We start from the raw sequence: 14,258 nt of genomic DNA on the forward strand, positions 1-14,258 counted from the left end.
CAGTCACCTATGCATGGTTATTTGAAGGTAAATTTATGAAATGTAAACGGTGCTGTCCCTTCAATTTTCATTCTAAAACTGGAGATATGCATATCAGGCGACAACCTTCAAGATACAATAAAATCACCCAAGAATGAAGCAAACCTTTTAAATTTACATATTTCAAAAGGAAACACTTTTTATGGAATACCAGTGTTTGGAATAACTTTTAAGTATACACCAATATTTAGTGTCTAGGGTTTCTTATTTTGTACAAAAATTTAAAAGACTAAAGGGAAAAAATAGTATTCAATTAATAAAACAGATCACAAACCGATCAAATGAACAAACTGAAAAGTCCCTTTATTTCACTCAAACCCCCTGTGGAAGTTTCTACCTAAAAATCAAATGCTACTCTCTAGTCTCCTACCCCCTGGTGCTTTGTGGGAGTTGTTGGTTTGTAAAAAGAAATGAAATAAGTTAGTTCAGTGGCTACTGATGGCAAGTTTTCTCTGTGTTCAGTCCTGAAATGGAAAAGATGTAATTTCAGTCTTCGGAGTTTTCTTTCCAGTATGTCAGAAATCAACAGGTTCATCTGGCCTGTTTTAGGGAACAAAATTAAAAACAACAATGGCATCAACTTAAAATATAGCAATAAACCAAAACACACAAATAACAAGAAACTTTAAAAAACATTTCTGAAAGAGCTTAAAGATCTACAGAAGTGTATTTGAGGAACGTTTGTTGAATCTATAATCTGTCACTGTTGTAGAAAAAATGAACATCTAGTTTTGGCTTAGTTCACAACCATTATTCTTCCATGAGGATATTCTCCAAGAGCTTGTAGGAATCCCAAATATGTTCTTTCAAGCAACCAACAAACTTACCCACTGAAACTGCATAGGATGTTTGAAATGGATAATGTAAGATACTGATAGGTGAGTGAAATTTAAGACATGCCTTAGTTCCATTCCTATCCTATAAACCGTCTTTGGAGGACAATGGCATTCCAAACCACATGGAGTCCCAAACCCCTTAAATCTACAGTTCCTGCACTGGTTATATTTGGTGAATCACAAGGCAAACAGAAGATGCGTGAGACATTTAAGATGACCCTGAGTCAGCTGGGACTTGACAGAGTATTGAGAACTAAAAAGGAAATATTCCACTTCGTCCCCCTGGAAGTAGGTTGGGGGGTCTCCTGTTTCTAAGAAACAAGCTCCTCTAGTTAAGCACGTTTTATAGGTGATAAACGTCAAGCCACCTGAAAATGATTACTAAAGCATGAACCAGAAAAAAATGAATGAGTAAAACAGGGAAAAAAAATATCCCTGCATTATCCTGGCAATTAAAATTGGCTTTAGGGAAAACGAGAGGAGAAAATGAGAAGGTCTATGAGAAGAAAACAAAAAGAAGGTCTAAGAGATGGGGGAAAAAAAAAAGATTACATTTTGTGAAGAAAGGCAAGACAGTGACTGACAAGGGAAATAACAGTCGGCTTAAATTACCACAGGGCCTTATTAGGACATGTAGGAGAATTTTCCAGCTGTTGTAAATTAGTGACACTAGAGAAAATTGTCCCTCTTGTCTTGAATGCTTTACTCCCTGGAAATTCCGTTTGATTACTTTCCAGGTCCATTCACTCTGTTTGGTAACTTAGGCCTGATGAAAGCCAACCCAAAGCAGGTCAAATCACACGCCCCCCCCCCCAATTTTTTTTTTTTAAAATAAATTCACTTATTATTTATTTTTGGCTGCACTGGGTCTTTGCTGCACGCGGGCTTTCTCTAGTTGTGGTGAGTGGGGGCTACTCTTCGTTGCGATGCACAGGCTTCTCATTTTGGTGGCTTCACTTGTTGCGGAGCAGGGCTCTAGGTGCACAGGCTTCAGTAGTTGTAGCACACGGGCTCAGTAGTTGTGGCGCACGGCCTTAGTTGCTCCACAGCATGTGGGATCTTCCCAGACCAGGGCTCAAATCTGTGTCCCCTGCATTGGCAGGCGGATTCTTAATCACTGCGCCACCAGGGAAGTCCCACTCCCCAAATTTTAGAATCTAAGTTCTAAATCTAAGTTTAGCAATTGAGATTTTTCTGATACGTATTTCTCCATACGATTTTTTTTGGTGGTTTTTGCAATTTAATATCCGTCCATTCAAAAAGAAGATGCCTACTGTGTGCACCGCACTAAGCTTGGCATGTGGGAATACAGTGTGATATATGTTATATCCTTGGCCAAAAACCTTGTGGCGTAGAAGATCATGGCCAGGTGAACTCATCACAGAAGGGTAGATGACAAGCTGTCTTAGTTACTAAAACTGGCTAAGAGAGCAGCTTCTTAAGGTGAATCAGTTCATTCCAGGACTAGAGAATGGGGGAGAGGAATAGGCCAGATTCGTCTAAATTCTGCTAATGGTCAGCTCAGTGGAGATTAGGCAAGACCCAGCAGTGGAGAATACATGAGAGTTAAAATACTAAAGATCTGGCGACTTCCCTTGTGGTGCAGTGGTTAAGAATCCTCCTGCCAAGGCAGGGGACATGGGTTCGATCCCTGGTCTGGGAAGATCCCACATATCGCAGAGCAACTAAGCCCATGTGCCACAACTACTGAGCCTGCGCTCTAGAGCCAGAGAGCCACAACTGCTGAGCCCGAACACCGCAACTACTGAAGCCCATGTGCCTAGAGCCCGTGCTCTGCAATAAGAGAAGCCACTGCAATGAGAAACCCGCACACCACAATGAAGAGTAGCCCCCGCTCACCGCAACTAGAGAAAGCCCGCTTGCAGCAACAAAGACCCAACGCAGCCAAAAAATAAATTTAAAAAAAATATATATATTGAAGATCAGTCCCATGTGGCAGAGCCATGGGAAGAGGCTGATGTAAAGGGGGACTCACCCCAAACGAGAAAACAAAGTGCCAGGTTCCCAGTCAAAGGAGAGGGCTCAAGGTGGATACGGTAAACGCAGACTCAGAATGGGAAGGGAAGAGAAAGTCGGCTTGGTGGGTGAGGAGTGCTGCCCCCTGGTGGGCACTAGAATACCTAGCACTAGGTCGTCGGGCCCTGGACCATGAGTCTGGGGATGATGAAGATCGGAGGATACAGAGGAGTTTACCTGCTAGAACTGAGCCTTTGGCTTCTGGGCACAGGAACCATGAACAGCTCAGTTACTGGAGTCAGAGGAAGCGCAGAAGGATAGGACTTCCCTGTGGTCCTTGCCATCGCATTGCTCAGAGTAATTAGGGGGAGACAGACAGCAGCACTTCATCGCCATCGAAAGGCTGTCATTTCATCGTGAAGGAGATGGAGCAGCCAACTCTGCCTGGAGGGGATAAAAAGGCTTTACAAAGGGTGAAAGCTAAAGGACAAATGGAGATGGCAGAATGGTGTCCTGTGCAAAGGCCTAAGTCAAAAGTGCCTGACGTTTTTGGGGACAGAATGAGTGACACATAGCTCTCCTGCAGGGAACGTGGAAAGAGACATTGGGGCCAGCTTGGGAACATGTTTTGTTATGCCACACTAAGAAACTCGGGTCTTGACAGCTAAAGGAAACCGAGGAAGGTTTGTAAGCCAAGAAGTGACGAGTGTAAGTCTGTGTTCTCTAGTGACAATGAGGATGATGGTCCAGAAGGGCCCAAGGATAAGATTTAGGAGGCAACCGGAGTCTGGGTTAGAAGTGTGAGGACAGCCCCCAGCTAATGTATTGATGTAAGTCTGTAGAAGAAAGAAAAAATGCAGGAAAAAAAAAAAAGCTGACTTGACAGCACTTGGAAATCAAGGAATTTCCTTCATAATAATATTTGATGATGTCCTCTTGGGAAAAGCTAAGAGTCATACTGACAGTGTAATGTTTTAAAATTTCTGCTTTGAGTTGTTGAGGTACACATAACTTTTTTTTTCTGTTTGTTTTTTTTTAATGGTTTCTTTATTATTTAATTAATTTATTTATTTTTGGCTGTGTTGGGTCTTCGTTTCTGTGCGAGGGCTTTCTCTAGTTGCGGCAAGCGGGGGCCACTCTTCATCGCGGTGCGCGGGCCTCTCACCATCGCGGCCTCTCTTGTTGCAGAGCACAGGCTCCAGACGCGCAGGCTCAGTAATTGTGGCTCACGGGCCCAGCCGCTCCGCGGCATGTGGGATCTTCCCAGACCAGGGCTCGAACCCGCGTCCCCTGCATTGGCAGGCAGATTCTCAACCACTGCGCCACCAGGGAAGCCCCATAACTTTGTTTTGTCATCAAGACCTGGCCAACAAAATGCTAAATTTGGTCTCTCTAAGCAAAATAAAAGAGTTCAGTCAATAAGTTAGCCTTCCCCTACAGCCAGCTCCCCTTCCCCCTCTCCACACTGTTCTTGAAAGGATCCTTGGAGTAAATGAGCCAGTGAAAGGTAAGACTTTCTAACTAACAATCTTGGGGGAGTAGAAATGGCTCAGGTGCTGTCTCAAACCGACAAGAACACGGGAGGAAGCGCTCTGTGGACTGCGCCTTTAAGCCTTCCACTTGCGTGATGCTCTGCGACCCAGTCTGAGCCCCACAGACCTTCCCTCTGAAAGGACATGAGCAGTATCCCAGGGCCAGCAAGCCAAGGCCCAAGGGCAGTCATAATGCTGGGCTAAGGGGAAAAACAGTGGAAGGAATAGCTAAGGTCACTTCCCTGTTTGTCAGTGGACCCCATCCATCATTCAGGGAGTCCCTGCTCAGAGATTTTGACTCTGTGTCTCAGGAGAACAGAAGGGCAAGGAAGAAATTAAGCATAGCTGAGGTTCCTAGCTTGAACAAATGGGTGGATAAAGATGCCATTAACTGAGATGGAAGTGAAGAAGATGGATAGATTTAAACAGAAGACTTCAACTGCGAGTATCGTGAGATTGAGGTGCTAGTGGGTCGTCCAGATAGAGACGGCCAAGGTGGTTGAAAACATGGAGCCAAAGCTCAGGAAGTAGGTGGGTTAGATAAGAGAAAGAAGTGGATTCAGCCATTAAACTGTCCCAGTGAGTCTGTCTGAAGAATACACACAGGAAGAGAAAGGAGATGCTCAGATGATAAAGCCCAGGGGAAACACCAACATTGACGAGGAAGGTAGAAAAAGAGACTATTACAATGTTCGTTGCAGCTCTATTTACAATAGCCAGGACATGGAAGCAACCTAAGTGTCCATCGACAGATGAATGGATAAAAAAGATGTGGCACATATATACAATGGAATATTACTCAGCCATAAAAAGAAACGAAATTGAGTTATTTGTAGTGAATTGGATGGACCTAGAGTCTGTCATACAGAGTGAAGTTAAGTCAGAAAGAGAACAACAAATACCGTATGCTAACACATATATATGGAATCTAAAAAAAAAAAAAGGTTCTGATGAACCTAGGGGCAGAAAAGGAATAAAGACGCAGACATAGAGAATGGACTTGAAGACACGGGGAGGGGGAAGGGTAAGCTGGGACGAAGTGAGAGAGTGGCATGGACATATATACACTACCAAATGTAAAATAGATAGCTAGTGGGAAGCAGCCGCATAGCACAGGGAGATCAGCTCGGTGCTTTGTGACCAGCTAGAGGGGTGGGATAGGGAGGGTGGGAGGGAGACGCAAGAGGGTGGAGATATGGGGATATATGTATATGTATAGCTGATTCACTTTGTTATACAGCAGAAACTAACACAGCATTGTAAAGCAATTATACTCCAATAAAGATGTTAAAAAAAAAAGTTTGTTTCACCTCTTTGGAATCTGAAAATATCAACAACATTGTTTGCTTGGTGACATTGATATACTCAAATTCAATTAAATAATGGAGCCATAAACCCATCACTCCCAATCTAGGAGGTACTGAATAGTTTCCAGAACTTCTATATTACAGCATGCACTACCAAAGCCTCTGGGTAAGGGTAAAAATGGAGAGAAGTCTTTCAAGGCTGAGTAAATCCTGAAAGACTGACGTTTTGTTCCCTGAGGATGAACACATGTTATGCTGGGGGCAGCAGTTACAAGGACAGCAGAGACCATGACCCAGCCATGCACTAGCCTTCTGGATTTTTAATTTAATTTTTTTTTTGTTCAGAATGAGCCAAGTCTTCTTTTTGACACATGTCACTATAAATCAGTGAAATGGGTTAGGTAATTTTGTCTTAATGTCTTATTTGTAGAGGATAACTTTACTACTCCAATTCTAGGAGCCAAAATATTCTGTGGATTGTGTCGCTCTTTCTTCATAAGTTTCATCAGATACAGCTTCTTTTCTCCAGGCCACCAGAATCTTGGTTTCTGAAGGCAAAGTTGGATGCTTAAGCAAAAGACACCACAAGTTAGTGAATAGTGAAAACATCTGCATTTATCAACTGCTCTCTTCCAGGTTCACAGTTTACTTTGTAAACCATTATTATTACAAGTAGTAAATAAAAATTATTTGAATAGACCCGTACCTTTCATCCAAGTAAACATAGAGCATCCCCCCACCCCCAAACAATTTATTCCTCTAGAGGGTGTGGCAACTCAATTGCTTTTGTGAGCACGTGTAAGCCTCTGATTCTCAGTGAACCTTCCTCACTTTCACAGCAGCTACAAGTAACCTAAGAACTTGGTTATAAATTTGGCAGGAATGTTGCAGTTTGTTGCTGTAGCCCTGGTATCAACTCCTAGTCATTGCTTTCCGAAGTTTGGCACCTAAATGAAGATGAACATTTGCCATAATAATTGATTTCTCTTTTCCTCTGTATACGGGGGGGTGGGGGGGTGGTGTGTGTGTGTGTGTGTGTGTGTGTGTGTGTGTGTGTGTGTGAAAACCTAAGGCAAGTAGCTTCGCAAATCACCTTTTTTGGCAGGTTTCGGAATACCTCTCATCTTTTTTTCCTCCCTCAGGTGCCTTGGGAAAAGCATTTTCTACTTAAATTGAGTCTCACCTTCAGGTGTGGCTCTACACGCCCTGTTTGCTGCCTGCGCCTCTCAACGCAAACTCTCAAAGCGGTAAGTCTCACCTTGGGTCTCCCTAGCAAGTTGGCATTTTTTGGATTAAGTGAAGGCAGCAGCAAGTTTCGAAGTTGTTGGGTAGGTGGGGGACCAGCATAGAGGATAATCATTCCTTTTTCAGAACGATAATTAATCTGATAACATTTATACGTAAGACACGTATACATAGTACAGTATGCAGTAGAGTGGTCGATGCCTAGTGCAGAGTGGAGTGCAGCCAATGATCTGAGCTTTTCTGTTCCTTGAAGAAGGCTTCAAACGATGTAGTGTTGAACTGCGCAATTTTAAACTGTGTATTTGGGCAATATTTATTTTATCATGGTGATCTAACTTGTGACAATTTAGGAAAAATTCAAATTCTATAGAACTATCCTTATCTTCAAAATATGTTTGTTAATATCCTGGGTATGTGTAAATGATAAGTTTTAAGGAAAACATGGTGTCTGCTGTCATTGAAAGAAAAGTAAGCTTTAGAGCGTTGCATTCCTCATGGCGATGCCATTTAGGCAACACAGTTGAAATAGCTAATGATTCCTGATGTAATGTGAAAAAACAGTATTACACAAATAAGGGGACGTTAAGCATAAGACTTCTATGAGAACTGTCATTTTTAAATGTATAAAATAACCCATCTGAGGTGAGCCAGACAAGGAATTAAGGACTAACATAAATGTTAAAATATTATAACATAATATTATATATCATAAATTTATTGCAATTATCCCCTGTGTTAGATATTACTGTACCATTTGCAAAAGAAACGAACAGTAGTAGAAACAGGAGTGGAATGCAGGCCTTTCTATGGAGAGTGTTTACCAAACACTGTTTGCACCTGTGGGTCCTGGGGCTCCGCGGTTTGACATGATATGCCCTTCGTGTCTTCATCTATTTTTATCCAAACTGTTTTGACAAAAAAAAAACTCTTGGACAAGATGTGGGCCTGAGCACAACCTTCAAGCGAAGGCATATGAGGTAAAGTTAGTGAACAATCAGTAAATGAACACCAATCAGCAACCCAGAAAATTAGTTATTGTCAGTTTCATGTGCTTTACAGTTTATCGCAACACTTCCTCATTTTAAGACCAGCATCATCTAGCAGCTGTCATGAAACAATTACCAGGATGCATCCAGTTCCTTTGTAAATACACTGACATGATTTTCATCCAAAGAAGGGGTAACATTATGTTGATTCATTCCTGATTACTCGTACATAGATCACTTAAACTCACCGATGAATTTAGCAAGAGAAAAAATTTCACTCAGCTGCCATGAGGCTTCGTAAATATCAGCACTGAAAAACCAACCGGAAAAGCAGCACCAATTAAATGTGTAGCTTGATGTAGGAAGGTATGGACGAGATGACCACAATGCCTGGAATTGGGCTGTATGTGAAGCTGGGGGTTTATAATGACTGCATAGGTGATTGCAAATAACAGAATTTCTAACAGCTGTCGGACTTACTATAACACTCTTCTAGTTTGAGGCCAATCACCTAAAATGGGAAACAGGAAACTGGGAGTAAGACCAGGCCTGAGTCACTTAGGGAAACAAAGGCGGGGTGATGGGCTCTGACTAGGGACAACTACAGGGGTTCAGAGCTCAGCACTATTGGTATCTGAGGCTGATAATTCTTTGTTAGGGGAAGTTGGGGGGTGGCGCCCTGTGCATTCTGGGATATTCATTTAGCAGCATCTCCGGCCTCTACCCACTAGATGTCAGTAGCAGCCCCCTCCCCTACTGTGACCAAAGGAAATGTCTGCAGACCTTGCCAGATGTTCTCTGCTGGGCAAACCCAATGAGGTGAGAACCACTGCACACATGAGAAGCAGGCAAGCTGCTATGGGCCTAAGCATTTCAGTGTAATTACAGGATCAGCCATCATCCATGTTCACTGAGAAGTAAGGAGATTCAATTTTAGGAGGTAAACTTGAGTGAGGGGGAAATACAAGGAATCAGTTGGTAACAGGAAGTCCAGGGTCCGCTTGCAGGATGACACAGAGAAGTCAGAAAATCAGGGATGATTTCAGTCCCTTTATCAGATTTTATTGGCTCATTTCAGGGAGAATATATTCAGTAGCCTGAATTAACCAGAACTAACTCACCTCTGCCTCAGGGATTTCTGAGATAGCTGAAGGATTTTAAACCCCAATGTTGGTAGTCCTCTGGGGCCACTCCCATTGTCTGGGTGGAGGAAAGGAAGCCAGAAACCCCAGCCCATTTCCACCCATCATTCCACTGGGCCCTGGAGAACCCCACAGGGTGAATGCTTCAGGCCCCAAGCCAGTTCTTCTGACCTTGAAAGCTCTAAATCCTTCACAGGATGTGGTTCAGGATTGTTTCACAAAGTACACTTCTAGGATCAGTTCTAAATGGAGACAAGGACTGTCTTCCAGCTATGACATAAAAACATGTAGCTCTACCGCTGAGTAATTACATCTGTAGCCTTTTTACCTTCCACGTGCTTCCTATTACACTACTTAAATCGTCAGATTAAAAGACAGCCCCAGTTTCACACTGGGGCTCTGGAAAACAATATATATATATATATGGAGAAAATCAGGAGCTAGAAGCCACAGAATGAGGCTGTGGAGGAAGAGGGAGGGAAAAGGTCAGCGCCAGGGAACACCCAGGATTGGCAATTTACACAGAGATCTTGAAACCAAGGTTAATGCAGCCCCAGCAGGAGGGGCACCTCCAGGGCACAGCTGAGGCCTTCAAGTGAGGGCAGAGGAGCCTGAAGTTGGTGGAATAGCCAGTAAATTAAAAGCTAGAAATGCCATATGTCACTTAGGGCCAAGGTCAGAGACTGACATTTTTTTGGTTTTAATTTATTTTTTTATTGGCTGTGTTGGGTCTTCGTTTCTGTGCGACGGCTTTCTCTAGTTGCGGCAAGCGGGGGCCACTTCATCGCGGTGCGCGGGCCTCTTGCTATCGCGGCCTCTCCTGTTGCGGAGCACAGGCCCCAGACGCGCAGGCTCAGTAATTGTGGCTCACGGGCCTAGTCGCTCCGCGGCATGTGGGATCCTCCCAGACCAGGGCTCGAACCCATGTCCCCTGCATTGGCAGGCAGACTCTCAACCACTGCGCCACCAGGGAAGCCCCAGAGACTGACATATTTTAACCCAAGAAATGCAAGCTGCAATGAATTCAAGTCAACAGATGTTTTTGATATTTTTCTAAGTACTTCGAGAGGTTAAAAGATGAATGTTTGCCTTCAAGGGCTTACAACCTATTAGGAATGTTTAGATAAGGTCATAATTAAAAAAAAAAAAAATGTTTCCACTACCATTCTCTTGGGTAGAATGTATCTACCGAAGAGAAATGAAAATACGCATCCATACAAAAATTTGTAGGTAAATGTTCATAGCAGCGTTATTCACGGTAGCCAAGAAGTAGAAAAAAACCCAAATGTCTACAAACTGATGAATAAACAGAACATGGTATATCCATATAATGGAATATTATTCAGCATAAAAGAATGCAGTACTGATTCATGCTACAACATGGATAGACCTTGAACATATCATGCTAATTGAAAGAAACCAGTCACAAAGGACCACAAATTGTATGGTTTTGTTTATTTGAAGAACGCAGAATAGGCACTTGTACAGAAAGAGAGATTAGTAGTCAGAGATTCATAGTCCCCAGGGGCTGCAGGAAGAGACAGGGGATGACCGCCCAAGGGTATGGGATTTCTTTTGGGGGTCCTGCAGTGTTTAAAGGTAGATGGTTGGTGATGGTTGCACAACCCTGTGAATATACTTTAAAAAGCACTTTAAGGGTGAATTTTATGGTATGTGTATTATCTCAGCAAAGCTGCCACCAAAAAAAAAAAAAAAATCGAATACACTTTATGCTTTAAAAGAGGTAATAAGAGGTATGGAGATAAGGTACCTCCACTTAGAGAAACGAGACGTTTCACGGGAGAGACCTCATATAAGAAAGAAAAAACTTTTGTCTGTTTTCTCCCTAGAAGGCTGTTAGAAATATAACAAGCTGTTACTGAATCAGGTCTGGCTGCTTGCCGCTCAAAAATGAATACTTGCAAATGTTGGTAGAAAGGGAAGTTGCTTTTAATCAGAATGCTGGCAATCCGGGGAGATAGTGGACTCAGGGTCCCCCCAGAACTGCCTCTAAAGATTCTGCTTGGCCATGAAAAATTTTAAAGGGAAAACGGGAAGTAATCTCAGTTAACCATGGAGATAGGGGGTCAGAGTCATCCCCTACTGTGTGCAGGCTTGTTGATTTCTTGTGATCTTTCTCTAGATGCTATCTTGTTCACACAGTTTGTTCACAAGCTAGGGAAGAGATCTGGTCATCTGTTAATTAATTATTCTTCATTTCTACTTCTTTGATATATGGAAAAACCCAACAGATTAGGCAAGGTATTGTGTGACCCAAAGATTTGAAAGCTGTGCTTGGGCCAGAGATGAGTAGAGCATGGGTGGGGGGGCATCTGGTTTAAGGTTAGTGTCAAGACAAAAGGGACCTCCTGCAGGGGGAGCTCTTTGCTGCCAAAAGAGGCTTACAAAGCTTCTGTTCTAATGGGAAAATCATTTCGTGATATTGAGGGGCTAGAAAAAGAAGCCCTTCGCTGAGCAAGCTCTGAGAAGACCATGCACCTTCAGACAGGGCCAGATCCAGGTAAGACAGCTCTGCTCACCCCAACACCGCAGCCGGGACCTGACCAGACCACACAGATAGCTACGAACACACCCTCCATTGAGATTCCCATTCAGTGTTAGCTGCCGTCCCCAGGAGCACCAGCAGTTCTGATCTTCACTGCGTGGACCTGGGAGTTACGTAGGACAGTGGTTCTCATACCTGAGCACACATAAGACTCACCCGCAGGCCTTGTAAAAGCCAAGAGTGCTGGGCTCTGTCTCTAGAATTTCTGAACCGGTAGATCCTGGGCTGGGCCCTGATCATTCGCATTTGCAGCAAGTCCCCAGGTGATGCTGATGCAGCGATCCAGTAGGTGACCAACATCCGGGTTGGCCCAGGACTCAGGGGGATTCTCTGGATTTGGGGACTTACAATGCTAAAACCAAAAAAGCCCAGGCCAAGCGGGATGAATTGGTCACCTTATTAAATCCATGGACCACACTTTGAGAAGCACTGTTTAAGGAGATCAGATCAATTTAGATTTGAAGGGTGAGACAAGGAGGAATCAAGGATGACCCTCAAGTTTCTAGTCTAAAGCAAACTGGCCCATGGTAATGCTGGGTGGGAGGGTCCCAAACTTTGCTGCATATTGGAATCACCTGGAATCTTGTAAAAAAAAAAAAAAAAAATACTGATGCCAAGATTCCACCCCCAGATAATTCTGATTTTTTAAAAATTCTTTTAAATTTAATTTTTATTTTATATTGGAGTATAGTTGATTTACAGTGTTGTGTTAGTTTCAGGTGTACAGCTAAGTGATTCAGTTGTACGTATGCATATATCCATTCTTTTTCAGATTCTTTTCCCATATAGGCTATTACAGAGTATTGAGTGGAGTTCCCTGTAGGTCCTTGTTGATAATCTATTTTATATATAGTGGTGTGTACATGGTAATTCTAAACTCCTAATTTAACCCTCCCACCCCCCAACCCCGTTTCTCCTTTGTTAACCATAAGTTTGTTTTCAAAGTCTGTTTCTGTTTTGTGGATAAGTTCATTTGTATCATTTTTTCTTTAGATTCCACAGATAACTGATATCATATGATTTTTATCTTTATCTGACTTATTTCACTTAGTATGATAATCTCTAGGTCCATTCATGTTGCCGCAAATGGCATTATTTCATTCTTTCTTATGGCTGAGTAATATTCCATTGTATATATGTACCACATCTTCTTTATCCATTCCTCTGTCAGTGGACATTTAGGTTGCTTCCATGTCTTGGCTATCGTAAATAGTGCTGCAATGAACGTTGGGGTGCATGTATATTTGCGAATTATGGTTTTCTCCAGATGTATGCCCAGGAGTGGGATTGCTGGATCATATGGTAGCTCTATTTTTAGTTTTTTAAGGAACCTCCATACTGTTCTCCATAGTGGCTGTATCAATTTACATTCCCACCAACAGCGTAGGAGGCTTCCCTGTTCTCCACACCCTCTCCAGCATTTATTGTTTATAGACTTTTTGATGATGGTTATTCTATTGGGTACTAGGTGATAACCTCATTACTTTTGATATGCATTTCTCTATCAATGAGCGATGTTGAGCATCTTTTTATGTGCTTTTTGGCCATCTGTATGTCTTCTTTGGAGAATTATCTATTTAGATCTTCTTAGGACTACTGAACTGTAAACTTTAAAATGGTTGAGATGGTAAATTTTACGTTATGTGTATTATAAAATAAATAAATATCTTTAAGAGAAGTCATTAAAAAGTAATGTCTCCAGGTGTTTCTAAGGTGTAGCCAGGGCTGTGCCCCACTGATCTAAGTGGAGGCACTCAGCAGGCAGGGGAATGATGGGTAAGCCCTGTGACTCTGTCATTTATTTCCTCACTGAGTAACTGGTGATAATCCGTAAGCAGTTATTAATAGGGCACCTATTCTGGTCCAATCTGGATCTTCTTCTAGCTCCTCCTCCTCTTCATTTGGGCAAGTCATTCTTGAACCCAGCTGATTTATGCTGGGAAGTGCATTTCTTCCTCTCATGACTTGATCATTGCTTGAAGATAACCCTTGGACTGAGAAAATTCCCAGAGGTTCATTTTCATCGCAGAAATGTGATGAACTGTGATACGAAGGCAACTTTGTTCCTCCCAGATGCTCTGCAAAAGGTATTTCATGCTTTCTTTTCCTCCTGCCATCGCCACTACACTTCTGCCTCCTTTCTCTCTAAATCTGAGTCCTTAGAATTCTGCAATCTGCCTCCCTCCCATCATTCCAAAGGAGGGAGATTTTATCCCATGGTTGGTAGATGGAAGCAGTCTTTCAGTTTGGAATCTGCCCTGTGAGTGGATTCCCCACTGGGGAAGAAACAGGAATGCCATTATATTTTCTATGCAGCACTTTAATTACCTTCAGCCACTCAGAGCCTAGATCATTTCAAGCCCTGAGTAGTAGGCTATTTACACGGGTTGTAATCTCACTGAATTTGGTTTCTTTGGTTATAGAGGATAATATTTTCAGACTTTGCTTATGTTGCCTGTTCTTCTGAAAAGGATAATCACATGGTTAATGATTCCGCGTTTCTAGACAGAAAGAGCATGCAGGCAGGAGTTCTGAATCCAGGAGGACATCAGGAGTGGAAATTTCATGTTATCTAAAGTGTAGCTGGGTAATTGACCAAAGCCACATGCTCTGACTGAGGAAAAGGCA

Source organism: Eschrichtius robustus, chromosome 8 (genome assembly GCF_028021215.1).
Source record: "Eschrichtius robustus isolate mEscRob2 chromosome 8, mEscRob2.pri, whole genome shotgun sequence".
Lineage (NCBI taxonomy): Eukaryota > Metazoa > Chordata > Mammalia > Artiodactyla > Eschrichtiidae > Eschrichtius > Eschrichtius robustus.